We start from the raw sequence: 18,091 nt of genomic DNA, 5'->3' as shown, positions 1-18,091 counted from the left end.
AAAGAGGGCCCATGCTAAAGGGCCCCCAGCATGCTCCCTTCTCACCCCACTCTTGTTGGCGGTGTTTGTTAAGGTTGAGGTACCCATTGCGGGTACGGAGGCTGGAGCCCACATGCTGTTTTTCCTTCCCCATCCCCCTGAGGGCTCTGGTGAAGTGGGATCTTACCGGCCTCCAGGCTCTGAGGCCGGGCTCCATCCACAGACCCGGAGATCCTGCTGGATACGGAGCTGGGTACCGTCAGGGACAAGGCCCTGCAACATTCAGGTACTCTGTGTCCCCGTACAGACAGGCACAGACACACTCCAGCGTTGCTGGGTGTTCTAGTGCGCCGGGGACAGTAGCGCTGCGCGCCTGGGTTATACTCACTGCAGCTTAGCTGAGTGAGTTTATGTGTGGGGAACTACCGCGCCGGCCACCACGGAGACTGCGGCGCGGCTGAGACTTGTGGTGCGCCGGGGACTTCGCGCCGACCGTGCTTTTACGACGGCAGCGCTGATAAATCTAGTCCCCGGCTTCTGCGGCCTAGTTACGCTTCGTTCCCGCCCCCAGCCCTGTCAGTCAGGGAAGGGGAGAGACGCTGTACAATAGTCAGCGCCGAGGGCTGGAGTCTTATTTACATACTCCAGCCCTCTCACTGGGCACAGTGGGACGCCAGTTTCCCGCTCTTTGTCTGCACACGCCCACGGCCCGCCCCTCTTCACAGGACGCCGGCAGCCATTCCTGCACGCAGTCTGAGCTGGAGAACGGACATAGCCCTGGGAGACCCAGACAGGGGATTCTGGCGACCACACAACCGCTGTTAAGCGGGCGGTAAGCAGCACCTAAGTGCTGACCCCACTAGTGCCACAGTGTTGTTTTGTGTACTTTTGTTGTACATATATATATTGCACTGTACGGTCGCTTCTTGGCTTATACCCCTATATTGCTCTGAGGAGACAACAGCATGTCATCCGCAAAAAGCAAGGGTGCCAAGGCACGGGCTTCATATGCTGCCTGTACCGCATGTGGGGCTGATCTACCGGCAGGTTCCACTGACCCCCATTGTGTGCAGTGTTCGGTCCCTGTGCCACTTCGTCAGCCGGAGTCTATGCTAGTAGTGGCCCAGGCAGAGACGCCTGTGAACCCTGCCCCGGTGACGGGGACAGAGTTTGCAGTTTTCTTCGGCGCTCTATTGGGAGACCCAGACGATTGGGTGTATAGCACTGCCTCCGGAGGCCACACAAAGCAATTACACTAAAAAGTGTAAGGCCCCTCCCCTTCTGGCTATACACCCCCAGTGGGATCACTGGCTCACCAGTTTTCTGCTTTGTGCGAAGGAGGTCAGACATCCACGCATAGCTCCACTGTTTGTAGTCAGCAGTAGCTGCTGGCTATATCGGATGGAAGAAAAGAGGGCCCATATGGGGCCCCCAGCATGCTCCCTTCTCACCCGCGGTGGTGCTTGTAAGGTTGAGGTACCTATTGCTGGTACAGAGGCTGGAGCCCACATGCTGTTTTCCTTCCACATCCCCTGGAGGGCTCTGTGGAAGTGGGATCTTGCCGGCCCCCAAGCCCTGGGGCCGGGCTCCATCCACAGACCCAGAGAACCTGCTGGATTTGGAGCGGGAGTGCCGTTCAGGGACAAGGCCCTGCAACTTTCAGGTACTCTGTGTCCCCGGCAGGCACGGACACTCTCAAGGCTTGCTGAGCGTTATAGTGCGCCGGGGACAGTAGCGCTGTGCGCTGGGGTTAGGTCACTGCAGCTTTGCTGAGTGACGTTACATGTTGGGAACTACTGCGCCGACCGCTACTGGAGCGGCGGCGCAGCTGCGACTTGTGGTGCGCCGGGGACTTTGCGCCGACCGCGCTTTTACGGCGGCGGCGCTTCTAACTTTAGCCCCCGGCTTCTGCGGCCTAGCGCCGCTTCGTTCCCGCCCCCACCCTGTCAATCAGGGTAGGGGAGAGACGCTGCTCAATAGGCAGCGCCGAGGGCTGGAGCTTTATTTACATGCTCCAGCCCTCTCACTAGGCACAGTGGGAAGCAGGCTTCCCGCTTTTCGTCTGTATACGCCCAGGGCCCGCCCCCCCTCTCCACAAGGACGCCGGCAGCCATTACACATGCGGTCTGGCTGGGGAAAGGCAGCAGGCTCTGGGAGACCCAGACTAAAGGAATTTCGGCGACCACACACCCGCTCCTAAGCGGGCGGTAAGCTGCACTTTAGTGCTGGCCCCACTTGTGCCTCAGTGATATATTAGCGTACTTTTTTCTTGGTACCATATATATATATATTTGCACTGTAAGGTCGCTTCTTGGCTGGACACCCTGTACTGCTCTGAGGCAGCAACATGTCATCCGCAAAACGCAAGGGTGCCAAGGCACAGGCTGTGTACACTGTTTGTACTGCATGTGGGGCTGATCTACCGGCAGGCTCCAAAGACTCACATTGTATGCAATGTTCAGTCCCAGTGGCACTTCGTCAGCCAGAGCCTAATGTGGTGGTAGCCCAGGCTGAGACGCCTGTGAACCCTGCCCCGGTGACGGGGACAGACTTTGCAGTTTTTGCTGATAAAATGTCTGTGACTATGACAAAAATCCTGGAGACCTTGCAGTCCAGGCCAGTTGCTCAGGCCATGGACACTGCTGTGTCTATGCTCTCCGGTCCCCCTCAGTTGGAACTAATCCGTACTTCAGGGGGGTCTCAAGCATCACAGGCTGAAGTCTCTGACTCAGATGACAGTCCCAGGCAGCCTAAGCGAGCTCGCTGGGAAAGACCCTCCACGTCTTCACACTGTTCAGGGTCTCAGCGAGAAGAGTCTCTCTGTGATGAGACTGAGGACGGTGACCAGGATTCTAATCCTGAGGCCCCTCTCAATCTGGATGCCCCTGATGGTGACGCCATGGTTAATGACCTTATATCGGCAATTAATAGGCTGTTGGATATTTCTCCCCCAGCCCCTTCAGCAGAGGAGGCAGCTGCACAGCAGGAGAAGTTCCATTTCCTATATCCCAAGCGTAAATTAAGTGCTTTGTTAGATCACTCTGATTTCAGAGAATCGATCCAGAAACACGACGCTCATCCAGACAAGCGTTTCTCTAAACGTTCTAAGGATACCCGTTATCCTTTTCCCTCTGAGGTGGCCAAACGCTGGACCCAGTGTCCAAAGGTGGATCCCCCAATTTCCAAGCTTGCGGCTAGATCCATAGTCGCAGTAGAGGATGGCGCTTCACTTAAAGATGCCAACGACAGACAGATGGACCTTTGGTTGAAATCTGTCTATGAATCTATCGGCGCGTCGTTTGCTCCAGCATTCGCGGCCGTGTGGGCACTCCAAGCTATTTCAGCTGGTTTAGCACAGGTGGATGCTTTCATACATCCAGCAGTGCCGCAAGTGGCGTCCCTAACTTCGCAAATGTCTGCGTTTGCGACCTATGCTATCAATGCTGTCCTAGAATCTACGAGCCGTACCGCTATGGCGTCCGCCAATTCTGTGGTTTTGCGCAGAGCCTTGTGGTTAAAGGACTGGAAAGCAGATGCTGGTTCCAAAAAATGCTTAACCAGCTTGCCATTATCTAGAGACAGACTGTTTGGTGAGCCATTGGCTGAAATCATAAAACAGTCCAAGGGTAAGGACTCTTCCTTACCACAGCCCAGAGCAAGTAAACCTCAACAGAAAAAGTGGCAGTCGAGGTTTCGGTCCTTTCGAGGCTCCGGCAAGGCCCAATTCTCCTCGTCCAAAAGGACTCAGAAAGAACAAGGGAGCTCAGATTCCTGGCGGGCTCACTCACGCCCCAAGAAAGCAAATGGAGGAACCGCTTCCAAGGCGGCTACCTCATGACTTTCGGCCTCCTCCCTCCGCATCCTCGGTCGGTGGCAGGCTCTCCCGCTTTTGCGACATTTGGCTGTCACAGGTCAAAGACCGGTGGGTAACAGACATTCTGTCTCGCGGGTACAGAATCGAGTTCAGTTCTCGGCCTCCACTTCGGTTCTTCAGAACCTCCCCACACCCCAACCGAGCAGATGCCCTGCTGCAGGCGGTGGACTCTCTAAGAGCAGAAGGAGTCGTGATCCCTGTCCCCCCTCTCGAACGGGGGCGAGGATTTTACTCCAATCTCTTTGTGGTTCCAAAAAAGGACGGCTCCTTCCGTCCTGTTCTGGACCTAAAACTGCTCAACAAGCATGTGAACGCCAGGCGGTTCCGGATGGAATCCCTCCGCTCAGTCATTGCCTCTATGTCTCAAGGAGATTTCCTAGCATCAATAGACATCAAAGATGCTTATCTCCACGTGCCGATTGCTACAGAGCACCAATGCTTTCTACGCTTCGTGATAGGAGACGACCATCTTCAGTTCGTAGCTCTGCCATTTGGTCTGGTGACAGCCCCTCGGGTGTTCACCAAGATCATGGCGGCAGTGGTAGCAGTCTTGCACTCTCACGGACACTCTGTGATCCCTTACTTGGACGATCTACTGGTCAAGGCACCCTCTCAAGAGGCATGCCGGCTCAGCCTGAATGTTGCACTGGAGACTCTCCAGGCGTTCGGGTGGATCATCAACTTCCCAAAGTCAAATCTGTCACCGACCCAATCACTAACGTATCTTGGCATGGAGTTTCATACTCTCTCAGCGATAGTGAAGCTTCCGCTGGACAAGCAGCGGTCTCTACAGACTGGGGTGCAGGCTCTCCTTCAAAGTCAGCCGCATTCCTTAAGACGCCTCATGCACTTCCTCGGGAAGATGGTGGCGGCAATAGAGGCGGTTCCGTTTGCGCAGTTTCATCTGCGTCCACTTCAATGGGACATTCTCCGCCAATGGGACGGGAAGTCAACATCCCTGGACAGGAAGGTCTCCCTTTCCCAGACGGACAAAGACTCTCTGCAGTGGTGGCTTCTTCCCACCTCATTATCACAGGGAAGATCCTTCCTACCACCGTCTTGGGCGGTGGTCACGACAGATGCGAGTCTGTCAGGGTGGGGAGCAGTCTTTCTCCACCACAGGGCTCAGGGTACGTGGTCTCAGCAGGAGTCCACCCTTCAGATCAATGTTCTGGAAATCAGAGCAGTGTATCTTGCCCTACTAGCCTTCCAGCAGTGGCTGGAAGGAAGGCAGATCCGAATTCAGTCGGACAACTCCACAGCGGTGGCATACATCAACCACCAAGGGGGGACACGCAGTCGGCAAGCCTTCCAGGAAGTCCGGCGGATTCTGATGTGGGTGGAAGCCACAGCCTCCACCATATCCGCGGTTCACATCCCCGGCGTAGAAAACTGGGAAGCAGACTTCCTCAGTCGCCAGGGCATGGACGCAGGGGAATGGTCCCTTCACCCAGACGTGTTTCAGGAAATCTGTCGCCGCTGGGGGGTGCCGGACGTCGACCTAATGGCGTCACGGCACAACAACAAGGTCCCAACCTTCATGGCACGGTCTCGCGATCAAAGAGCGCTGGCGGCAGACGCCCTAGTGCAAGATTGGTCGCAGTTCCGGCTCCCTTATGTGTTTCCACCTCTGGCACTCCTGCCCAGAGTGCTACGCAAGATCAGATCCGATTGCAGCCGCGTCATTCTTGTCGCCCCAGACTGGCCGAGGAGGGCGTGGTATCCGGATCTGTGGCAGCTCACGGTCGGCCAACCGTGGGCACTCCCAGACCGACCAGACTTACTGTCCCAAGGGCCGTTTTTCCATCGGAATTCTGCGGCCCTGAACCTGACTGTGTGGCCATTGAGTCCTGGATCCTAACGTCTTCAGGATTGTCCCAAGGGGTCGTTGCCACCATGAGACAGGCTAGGAAGCCCACGTCTGCTAAGATCTACCACAGAACGTGGAGGATATTTTTATCCTGGTGCTCTGCTCAGGGAGTGTCTCCCTGGCCATTTGCATTGCCTACCTTGCTTTCTTTCCTGCAATCTGGGTTAGAAAAAGGTTTGTCGCTCGGCTCCCTTAAAGGTCAGGTCTCGGCGCTATCCGTCTTTTCTTCAGCGCTCTATTGGGAGACCCAGACGATTGGGGTATAGCTACTGCCTCCGGAGGCCACACAAAGCACTACACCAAAAAGTGCAAGGCCCCTCCCCTTCTGGCTATACCCCCCCGTGGTATCACGGGTTCTCCAGTTTTCAAGCTTTGTGCGAAGGAGGTCAGACATCCATACATAGCTCCACAGATTTTAGTCAGCAGTAGCTGCTGACTATTTCGGATGGAAGAAAAGAGGGCCCATATAGGGCCCCCAGCATGCTCCCTTCTCACCCGTGGATGGTGTTGTACGGTTGAGGTACCTATTGCTGGTACAGAGGCTGGAGCCCCACATGCTGCTTTCCTTCCACATCCCCTTGTAGGGCTCTGTGGAAGTGGGATCCTGCCGGCTTCTAAGCTCTGACGCCGGGCTCCATCCACAGACCCAGTTGAACCTGATGGATATGGAGCAGGAGTACAATCAGGGACAAGGCCCTGCATCATACAGGTACTCTGTGTCCCCGGCAGGCACAGACACACTCCGGGCTGGCTGGGTGTTGTAGTGCGCCGGGGACCGTAACGTTGGAGTTAGTGTTCCTACAGTTTACTGGGGGACTTTGTGTTGTGGGAACGCAGCGCCGACCCCCACTGGATCGGGCGGCGCTGCTGTGACTTGTGGTGCGCCGGGGACACGCCGACCGCGCTTTTACGGCGGCGGCGTTTATAACTTTAGTCCCCGGCTTTTTGCGGCCTAGCTCCGCTTCGTTCCCGCCCCCACCCTGTCAATCAGGGTAGGGGAGAGACGCTGTTTCGCAGCAGCGACGAGGGCTGGAGCCTGATTTACATGCTCCAGCCCTCTCACTAGGCACAGAGGGAAGCAGGCTTCCCGCTCTTAGCCAGGAACGCCCAGGGCCCGCCCCCCCTCCTCTCCCAGGACGCCGGCAGCCATTACATGCAGTCTGGCTGGAGGAAGGACGCAAGGCTCTGGGAGACCTGGACTAGGGGGCTTTTGGCGACCACACACCCGCTCTTAAGCGGGCGGTAAGCGGCATTTCAGCTGGCCCCTCTAGTGCCTCAGTGTGTATTGGTGTACTGTGTCACCAGATATATATATTTATTTATTTCTTGCACTGTGAGGTCGCTTCCTGGCTGGATACCCAGATCGCTCTGAGGAAGCAGCAACATGTCATCCACAAAACGCAAGGCTGCCAAGGCTAGGGCTGTGTACACTGCGTGTGCTGCATGTGGGGCTGCTCTACCAGCAGGCTCCGATGACCCCCATTGTGTGCAATGCTCCGATCCGGTGCTGCTTCGCCAGCCGGAGTCCGGAGAGGTAGTGACCCAGGCTGAGACGCTTGTAAGTTCTGCCCCGGCGCCAGGGACAGACTTTGCAGTTTTTGCTGATAGAATGTCTGTGACTATGACAAAAATCCTTGAAACTTTGCAATCCATGTCTGGGGCTCAGTCTTTGGACTCGGCGAGGTCTCTGTCCTCTGGCCCCCCTCAGCTGGATCCAATCCAGACTACAAGGGGGTCCCCGGCTTCACAAGCTGAGGATTATGACTCAGATGATAGCCCCAGCCACCCTAAGCGAGCTCGCTGGGAAAGACTCTCAACGTCATCACACTGCTCAGGGTCTCAGCGCAATCAGTCTCCCTGTGAGGTGTCTGAAGAGAGTGATCAGGAATCCACTCCTGGAACCCCTCTCAACCTGGATACCCCTGATGGGGACGCCATGGTAAACGACCTCATCTCAGCCATCAATAGGCTGTTAGATATTTCTCCCCCAACCCCTTCAGCAGAAGAGGCAGCTGCAGAGCAGGAGAAGTTTCGTTTCCTCTATCCCAAGCGTAAATTGAGTGCTTTGTTGGATCACTCTGACTTCAGAGAATCAATCCAGAAACACGACGCTCACCCAGAAAGACGTTTCTCTAAACGTTCTAAGGATACACGTTTTCCTTTCCCCCCTGATGTGGTCAAGCGCTGGACCCAGTGTCCAAAAGTTGACCCCCCGATTTCCAAACTTGCAGCTAGATCCATAGTTGCAGTGGAGGATGGCGCTTCACTTAAGGATGCCAATGACAGACAGATGGACCTTTGGTTAAAATCTGTCTATGAAGCTATCGGCGCGTCGTTTGCTCCGGCATTCGCAGCCGTATGGGCTCTCCAGGCTATTTCAGCTGGTTTAGCAAAAGTGGATGCTATCATACATCCAGCAGTGCCACAAGTGGCGTCCCTTACCTCGCAGATGTCTGCGTTTGCGTCTTACGCTATCAATGCGGTCCTAGAATCTACCAGCCGCACCTCAATGGCGTCCGCCAATTCGGTAGTTTTGCGCAGAGCCTTGTGGTTAAGGGACTGGAAGGCAGATGCTGGTTCCAAAAAATGTTTAACCAGCTTGCCTTTATCTAGAGATAGACTGTTTGGCGAGCCATTGGCTGACATCATTAAGCAGTCCAAGGGTAAAGACTCTTCTTTACCCCAGCCCAGAACAAGCAAACCTCAGCAGAAAAAGTGGCAGCAGAGGTTTCAGTCCTTTCGAGGTTCGGGCAAGACACCATTTACCTCGTCCAAAGGGTCTCAGAGGACGCAAAGAAACTCAGATTCCTGGCGGGCTCACGCACGCCCCAAGAAAGCAAATGGAGGAACCGCTTCCAAAGCGGCTACCTCATGACTTCCAGCCCCCTCCCGCCGAATCTCCGGTCGGGGGCAGGCTCTCCCGCTTTTGCGACATTTGGCTGTCACAGGTCAAGGACCGGTGGGTGACAGACATTTTGTCTCGCGGGTACAGAATCGAGTTCAGTTCTCGTCCTCCAGCCCGATTCTTCAGAACCTCCCCACATCCAGACCGAGCAGATGCTCTGCGGCAGGCGGTGGACTCCCTAAGAGCGGAAGGAGTAGTGATCCCTGTCCCTCCTCAGGAACAGGGTCGAGGGTTTTACTCCAATCTCTTTGTGGTTCCAAAAAAGGACGGCTCATTCCGTCCTGTTCTGGACCTAAAACTGCTCAACAAACATGTGCACGCCAGGCGGTTCCGGATGGAAACCCTACGATCTGTCATTGCCTCAATGTCTCGAGGAGACTTCCTTGCCTCAATAGACATCAAAGATGCTTATCTCCACGTGCCAATTGCTACAGAACATCAACGTTTTCTACGTTTTGTGATAGGAGACGACCATCTTCAGTTCGTAGCTCTGCCATTCGGTCTGGCGGCAGCCCCACGGGTCTTCACCAAGGTCATGGCGGCAGTGGTAGCAGTCTTGCACTCTCAGGGACACTCGGTGATCCCTTACCTAGACGATCTACTGGTCAAGGCACCCTCTCAAGAGACATGCCAACTCAGCCTGAATGCTACGCTGGAGACTCTACAGTCTTTCGGATGGATCATCAACTTTCCAAAGTCGATCCTGTCACCGACCCAATCACTCACGTATCTTGGCATGGAGTTCCATACTCTAGCAGCGATAGTGAAGCTTCCGCTGAACAAACAGCGATCACTACAAACAGGGGTGCAATCTCTCCTTCAGGGTCAGTCGCACCCCTTGCGGCGCCTCATGCACTTCCTAGGGAAGATGGTGGCAGCCATGGAAGCAGTTCCATTTGCGCAGTTTCATCTGCGCCCACTTCAATGGGACATTCTCCGCCAATGGGACGGAAAGTCAACGTCACTAGACAGGAAAGTCTCCCTTTCCCAGACGGCCAAGGACTCTCTACAATGGTGGCTCCTTCCCACCTCATTGTCTCAGGGAAGATCCTTCCTGCCCCCATCCTGGGCAGTGGTCACGACAGATGCGAGTCTGTCAGGGTGGGGAGCAGTTTTTCTCCACCACAGGACTCAGGGAACGTGGACTCCGCAGGAGTCCACCCTTCAGATCAATGTTCTGGAAATCAGGGCAGTGTATCTTGCACTACTAGCCTTCCAACAGTGGCTGGAAGGAAAGCAGATCCGAATCCAGTCGGACAACTCCACAGCGGTGGCATACATCAACCACCAAGGAGGGACGCGCAGTCGGCAAGCCTTCCAAGAAGTCCGGCGCATTCTAATGTGGGTGGAAGACACAGCATCCACCATATCCGCGGTTCACATCCCAGGCGTCGAAAACTGGGAAGCAGACTTCCTCAGTCGCCAGGGCATGGACGCAGGGGAATGGTCCCTTCACCCGGACGCGTTTCAGGAAATCTGTCGCCGCTGGGGAGTGCCGGACGTCGACCTAATGGCGTCCCGGCACAACAACAAGGTCCCGGCATTTATGGCGAGGTCGCGCGATCAAAGAGCTCTGGCGGCAGACGCCTTAGTACAAGATTGGTCGCAGTTCCGGCTCCCATACGTATTCCCGCCTCTGGCACTCTTGCCCAGAGTCTTACGCAAGATCAGATCCGATTGCAGCCGCGTCATACTCGTCGCCCCAGACTGGCCGAGGAGATCGTGGTATCCGGATCTGTGGCATCTCACGGTCGGTCGACCGTGGTCACTGCCAGACCGACCAGACTTACTGTCCCAAGGGCCGTTTTTCCATCAGAATTCTGCGGCCCTGAACCTGACTGTGTGGCCATTGAGTCCTGGATCCTAGCGTCTGCAGGATTATCCCAAGGAGTTGTAGCCACAATGAGACAGGCTAGAAAGTCGACTTCTGCTAAGATCTACCACAGAACGTGGAAGATTTTCTTATCCTGGTGTTCCGCTCAGGGAGTGTCTCCCTGGCCATTTGCATTGCCCACTTTTCTTTCTTTCCTGCAATCGGGGTTAGAAAAGGGCTTGTCGCTCAGCTCCCTTAAAGGGCAAGTATCGGCAATATCCGTGTTTTTTCAGAAGCGTCTAGCACGTCTTCCTAAGGTGCGCACGTTCCTGCAGGGGGTCTGTCATATTGTGCCCCCGTACAGGCGGCCGTTAGATCCATGGGATCTGAACAGGGTACTAGTTGCTCTCCAGAAGCCGCCTTTCGAGCCTCTGAAGGAAGTTTCCTTTTCTCGCCTGTCACAGAAAGTGGCGTTTCTTGTTGCGATCACATCGCTTCGGCGAGTGTCGGAGCTGGCAGCTCTGTCATCCAAGGCTCCCTTCCTGGTGTTCCACCAGGACAAGGTAGTGCTGCGCCCCATTCCGGAGTTTCTCCCTAAGGTCGTCTCCTCGTTTCATCTTAATCAGGATATATCCTTGCCTTCCTTTTGTCCTCATCCGGTTCACCGGTATGAAAAGGACTTACGTTTGCTGGATCTGGTGAGAGCACTCAGAATCTACATTTCCCGCACGGCGCCCATGCGCCGTTCCGATGTACTTTTTGTCCTTGTCGCTGGTCCGCGCAAGGGGTTGCAGGCTTCTAAAGCCACCCTGGCTCGATGGATCAAAGAACCAATTCTAGAGGCCTACCGTTCTGCGGGGCTTCCGGTTCCTTCAGGGCTAAAAGCCCACTCAACCAGAGCCGTGGGTGCGTCCTGGGCATTACGACACCAGGCTTCGGCTCAACAAGTGTGCCAGGCAGCTACCTGGTCGAGTCTGCACACTTTCACCAAGCATTATCAGGTGCATACCTATGCTTCGGCGGATGCCAGCTTAGGTAGAAGAGTCCTGCAGGCGGCAGTGACACCCCCGTAGGGGAGGGCTGTTTTGCAGCTCTAACATGAGGTATTTCTTTACCCACCCAGGGACAGCTTTTGGACGTCCCAATCGTCTGGGTCTCCCAATAGAGCGCTGAAGAAGAAGGGAATTTTGTTACTTACCGTAAATTCCTTTTCTTCTAGCTCTTATTGGGAGACCCAGCACCCGCCCTGTTGTCCTTCGGGATTTTTTTGTGGTTTGCGGGTACACATGTTGTTCATGTTGAACGGTTTTTCAGTTCTCCGATGTTACTCGGAGTTAATTTGTTTAAACCAGTTATTGGCTTTCCTCCTTCTTGCTTTGGCACTAAAACTGGAGAACCCGTGATACCACGGGGGGGTATAGCCAGAAGGGGAGGGGCCTTGCACTTTTTGGTGTAGTGCTTTGTGTGGCCTCCGGAGGCAGTAGCTATACCCCAATCGTCTGGGTCTCCCAATAAGAGCTAGAAGAAAAGGAATTTACGGTAAGTAACAAAATTCCCTTCTTTTCAGAGGCGTTTGGCACGCCTTCCTAAGGTGCGCACGTTCCTACAGGGGGTTTGCCATATCGTACCCCCGTACAAGCGGCCGTTAGATCCATGGGATCTGAACAGGGTACTAGTTGCCCTCCAGAAGCCGCCCTTCGAGCCTCTGAAGGAGGTTTCACTTTCTAGACTATCACAGAAAGTGGCTTTTCTGGTAGCGATCACATCTCTTCGGAGAGTGTCTGAGCTGGCAGCACTATCATCCAAGGCTCCCTTCCTGGTCTTCCACCAGGACAAGGTTGTGCTGCGTCCTATTCAGGAGTTTCTCCCGAAGGTGGTATCCTCTTTTCATCTTAATCAGGATATCTCTTTGCCTTCGTTTTGTCCTCATGCAGTTCATCGGTATGAGAAGGATTTACATTTGTTAGATCTGGTGAGAGCACTCAGAATCTACATTTCCCGCACGGCGCCCTTGCGCCGTTCGGATGCACTCTTTGTCCTTGTCGCTGGTAAGCGCAAAGGGTCGCAGGCTTCTAAAGCCACCCTGGCTCGATGGATCAAAGAACCAATTCTTGAAGCCTACCGTTCTGCTGGGCTTCCGGTTCCATCAGGGCTGAAGGCCCATTCTACCAGAGCCGTGGGTGCATCCTGGGCATTACGACACCAGGCTACGGCTCAACAGGTGTGCCAGGCAGCTACCTGGTCGAGTCTGCACACTTTAACCAAACATTATCAGGTGCATACCTATGCTTCGGCGGACGCCAGCCTAGGTAGAAGAGTCCTGCAGGCGGCAGTTGCCTCCCCGTAGGGGAGGGCTGTCTTGCAGCTCTAACATGAGGTATTTCTTTACCCACCCAGGGACAGCTTTTGGACGTCCCAATCGTCTGGGTCTCCCAATAGAGCGCCGAAGAAGAAGGGAATTTTGTTACTTACCGTAAATTCCTTTTCTTCTAGCTCTTATTGGGAGACCCAGCACCCGCCCTGTTGTCCTTCGGGATTGTTGGTTTGTTTGCGGGTACACATGTTGTTCATGTTGAACGGTTTTCAGTTCTCCGATGTTACTCGGAGAGAATTTGTTTAAACCTGTTATTGGCTTTCCTCCTTCTTGCTTTTGCACTAAAACTGGTGAGCCAGTGATCCCACTGGGGGTGTATAGCCAGAAGGGGAGGGGCCTTACACTTTTTAGTGTAATTGCTTTGTGTGGCCTCCGGAGGCAGTGCTATACACCCAATCGTCTGGGTCTCCCAATAAGAGCTAGAAGAAAAGGAATTTACGGTAAGTAACAAAATTCCCTTCTTTGCTGATAAGATGTCTGTGACTATGACAAAAATTCTAGCAACTTTGCAGTCCAGGCCGGTCACTCAGACCATGGGCACTGCTGATTCAATCTTCCCCGGTCCCCCTCAGTTGGAACTAATCCGTGCTCCAAGGGGGTCCCAGGCATCACAGGCTGAAGGCTCTGACTCGGACGACAGTCCCAGGCAGCCTAAGCGAGCTCGCTGGGAGAGACACTCGGCGTCATCACGCTGGTCAGGGTCTCAGCGAGAGGATTCTCTGTATGATGAGACAGAACTAGGTGATCAGGAGTCTAATCCTGAGACTGCTCTCAACCTGGATACCCCTGATGGTGACGCCATGGTGAATGATCTTATAGCGGCCATCAATAGACTGCTGGATATTTCTCCTCTAGCGGAGGAGGCAGCAGCACAGCAGGAGAAATTCCATTTTAGGTATCCCAAACGTAAATTGAGCTCTTTTCTGGACCACGCGGACTTCAGAGAAGCAGTCCAGAAACACCATGCTTATCCAGATAAGCGTTTCTCCAAACGTCTTAAGGATACACGTTATCCCTTTCCCCCTGACGTGGTCAAACGCTGGACCCAGTGTCCAAAGGTGGACCCCCCAATCTCCAGGCTTGCGGCTAGATCCATAGTTGCAGTGGAAGATGGGGCTTCACTTAAAGATGCCAATGACAGACAGATGGACCTTTGGTTGAAATCTGTCTATGAAGCTATCGGCGCGTCGTTTGCTCCAGCATTCGCAGCCGTGTGGGCACTCCAAGCTATTTCAGCTGGTCTGGCGCAGGTGGACTCTATCATACGTCCATCAGTGCCGCAAGTGGCGTCCTTGACCTCGCAAATGTCTGCGTTTGCGACTTACGCTATCAATGCGGTCTTGGACTCTACCAGCCGTACGTCAATGGCGTCCGCCAACTCGGTGATTTTACGCAGAGCCTTATGGTTAAAGGAATGGAAAGCAGATTCTGCTTCCAAAAAATGCTTAACCAGTTTGCCATTATCTCAAGACAGGCTGTTTGGTGAGCAATTGGCGGAAATCATTAAACAGTCCAAGGGTAAGGACTCTTCCTTACCCCAGCCCAGATCAAGCAAACCTCAACAGTGGAAGGGACAGTCGAGGTTTCGGTCCTTTCGAGGTTCGGGCAGGACCCAATTCTCCTCGTCCAAAAGGACTCAGAAGGAGCAGAGGAGCTCAGATTCCTGGCGGACTCACTCACGTCCAAAGAAAGCAGCCGGAGGAACCGCTTCCAAGCCGGCTGCCTCATGACTTTCGGCCTCCTCTCTCCGCATCCTCGGTCGGTGGCAGGCTCTCCCGCTTTTGCGGCATTTGGCTGCCACAGGTCAAAGACCGGTGGGTAACAGACATTTTGTCTCACGGGTACCGGATAGAGTTCAGTTCTCGTCCTCCGCCTCGGTTCTTCAGAACTTCCCCACATCCCGACCGAGCCGATGCTCTTCTGCAAGCGGTGTGCTCTCTAAGGGCAGAGGGAGTGGTGATCCCTGTTCCTCTTCAGGAAAGAGGTCAAGGTTTTTACTCCAATCTGTTTGTGGTGCCAAAAAAGGACGGCTCTTTCCGTCCTGTTCTGGACCTAAAACTGCTCAACAAGCACGTGAAAACCAGGCGGTTCCGGATGGAATCCCTCCGCTCCGTCATTGCCTCGTTGTCTCAAGGAGATTTCCTAGCATCAATAGACATCAAAGATGCTTATCTCCACGTGCCGATTGCTCCAGAGCACCAGCGTTTTCTACGCTTCGTTATAGGAGACGAACACCTTCAGTTCGTAGCCCTGCCATTTGGTCTGGCGACAGCCCCACGGGTTTTCACCAAGGTCATGGCAGCAGTGGTAGCAGTCTTGCACTCTCAGGGACACTCGGTGATCCCTTACTTGGACGATCTACTTGTCAAGGCACCCTCTCAAGAGGCATGCCAACACAGCCTGAACGTTGCGCTGGAGACTCTCCAGACTTTCGGGTGGATCATCAACTTTTCAAAGTCAAATCTGTCACCGACCCAATCACTAACATATCTTGGCATGGAGTTTCATACTCTCTCAGCGACAGTGAAGCTTCCGATGGACAAGCAGCGTTCACTACAGACAGGGGTGCACTCTCTCCTTCAAGGCCAGTCGCACCCCTTAAGACGCCTCATGCACTTCCTGGGGAAGATGGTGGCAGCAATGGAGGCAGTCCCGTTTGCGCAGTTTCATCTGCGCCCACTTCAATGGGACATTCTCCGACAATGGGACGGGAAGCCGACGTCCTTAGACAGGAAAGTCTCCCTTTCCCTGACGGCCAAGGACTCTCTTCAATGGTGGCTTCTTCCCACCTCATTATCACAAGGAAGGTCCTTCCTACCCCCATCCTGGGCGGTGGTCACGACAGACGCGAGTCTGTCAGGGTGGGGAGCAGTTTTTCTCCACCACAGGGCTCAGGGTACGTGGACTCAGCAGGAGTCCACCCTTCAGATCAATGTTCTGGAAATCAGGGCAGTGTATCTTGCCCTACAAGCCTTTCAGCAGTGGCTGAAAGGAAAGCAGATCCGAATTCAGTCGGACAACTCCACAGCGGTGGCATACATCAACCACCAAGGCGGGACACGCAGTCGGCAAGCCTTCCAGGAAGTCCGGCGGATTCTGATGTGGGTGGAAGCCACGGCCTCCACCATATCCGCAGTTCACATCCCCGGCGTAGAAAACTGGGAAGCGGACTTCCTCAGTCGCCAGGGTATGGACGCAGGGGAATGGTCCCTTCACCCGGACGTGTTTCAGGAAATCTGTCGCCGCTGGGGAAGGCCGGACGTCGACCTAATGGCGTCCCGGCACAACAACAAGGTCCCAACTTTGATGGCACGGTCTCGCGATCACAGAGCTCTGGCGGCAGACGCCTTAGTGCAAGATTGGTCGCAGTTCCAACTGCCCTATGTGTTTCCCCCTCTGGCACTCTTGCCCAGAGTGCTACGCAAGATCAGGTCCGATTGCCGCCGCGTCCTGCTCGTCGCCCCAGACTGGCCGAGAAGGTCGTGGTATCCGGATCTGTGGCATCTCACGGTCGGCCAACCGTGGGCGCTACCAGACCGGCCAGACTTACTGTCACAAGGGCCGTTTTTCCATCTGAATTCTGCGGCCCTGAACCTGACTGTGTGGCCATTGAGTCCTGGATACTAGCATCTTCAGGATTATCTCAAAGGGTCGTGGCCACCATGAGACAGGCTAGGAAGCCCACGTCTGCTAAGATCTACCACAGAACGTGGAAGATTTTCTTATCCTGGTGCTCGGCACAGGGAGTGTCCCCCTGGCCATTTGCATTGCCTACTTTTCTTTCCTTCCTGCAATCTGGTTTGGAAAAAGGCTTATCGCTCGGCTCCCTTAAAGGGCAAGTCTCAGCGCTATCGGTATTTTTTCAAAAGCGTCTAGCACGACTTCCTCAGGTACGCACGTTCCTGCAGGGGGTTTGTCACATCGTCCCTCCGTACAAACGGCCGTTAGATCCATGGGATCTGAACAGGGTACTAGTTACTCTCCAGAAGCCGCCCTTCGAGCCTCTGAAGGATGTTTGACTTTCTCGGCTCTCACAGAAAGTGGCCTTTCTGGTAGCGGTCACGTCTCTTCGGAGGGTATCCGAGCTGGCAGCGCTGTCATCCAAAGCTCCCTTCCTGGTTTTTCACCAGGACAAGGTAGTGCTGCGCCCGATTCAGGAGTTTCTCCCTAAGGTGGTATCCTCTTTTCATCTCAATCAGGATATCTCCTTACCTTCCTTTTGTCCTCATCCAGTTCATAGGTATGAAAAGGATTTGCATTTGTTGGATCTCGTGAGAGCACTCAGAATCTACATTTCCCGCACGGCGCCCCTGCGCCGCTCGGATGCACTCTTTGTCCTTGTCGCTGGTAAGCGCAAAGGATCGCAGGCTTCCAAATCCACCCTGGCTCGATGGATCAAGGAACCAATTCTTGAAGCCTACCGTTCTGCTGGGCTTCCGGTTCCATCAGGGCTGAAGGCCCATTCTACCAGAGCCGTGGGTGCGTCCTGGGCATTACGACACCAGGCTACGGCTCAACAGGTGTGCCAGGCAGCTACCTGGTCGAGTCTGCACACTTTCACCAAACATTATCAGGTGCATACCTACGCTTCGGCGGACGCCAGCCTAGGTAGAAGAGTCCTGCAGGCGGCGGTTGCCTCCTCGTAGGAGAGGGCTGTTTTGCAGCTCTAACTTGAGGTATTCTTTTACCCACCCAGGGACTGCTTTTGGACGTCCCAATCGTCTGGGTCTCCCAATGGAGCGCCGAAGAAGAAGGGAATTTTGTTACTTACCGTAAATTCCTTTTCTTCTAGCTCCAATTGGGAGACCCAGCACCCGCCCTGTTTCCTTCGGGATTTTTGGTTTTTTCGGGTACACATGTTGTTCATGTTGAACGGTTTCAGTTCTCCGATGTTACTTCGGATTGAATTTGTTTAAACCAGTTATTGGCTTTCCTCCTTCTTGCTTTAGCACTAAAACTGAGCAGCCCGTGATCCCACGGGGGGTGTACAGCCAGAAGGGGAGGGGCCTTACACTTTTTGGTGTAGTGCTTTGTGTGGCCTCCGGAGGCAGTAGCTATACACCCAATCGTCTGGGTCTCCCAATTGGAGCTAGAAGAAAAGTAATTTACGGTAAGTAACAAAATTCCCTTCTTTCTTCTAGCTCCAATTGGGAGACCCAGCACCCGCCCCTGTTCCCTTCGGGCTGTTGTTCTTTGTGTACACATGTTGTTCATGTTGAATGGTTTTCAGTTTTCCGAACTTCCTTCGGATTGAATTACTTTAGACCAAATTATAA

The 18,091-nt window shown here is 54.2% G+C and overlaps 1 protein-coding gene across 1 annotated transcript in view; it reads left to right on the top strand.

Annotated features, from left to right (window-relative positions):
• Positions 1-18,091, top strand: part of USP5 (ubiquitin specific peptidase 5) — a 122,266-nt gene that overhangs the window by 64,709 nt on the left and 39,466 nt on the right.

The sequence above is a fragment of the Anomaloglossus baeobatrachus genome, chromosome 5 (assembly GCF_048569485.1).
Source record: "Anomaloglossus baeobatrachus isolate aAnoBae1 chromosome 5, aAnoBae1.hap1, whole genome shotgun sequence".
Lineage (NCBI taxonomy): Eukaryota > Metazoa > Chordata > Amphibia > Anura > Aromobatidae > Anomaloglossus > Anomaloglossus baeobatrachus.
The sequence above is the reverse complement of the archived record's forward strand: the minus strand, read 5'-3'. Positions and strand labels throughout refer to the sequence as shown.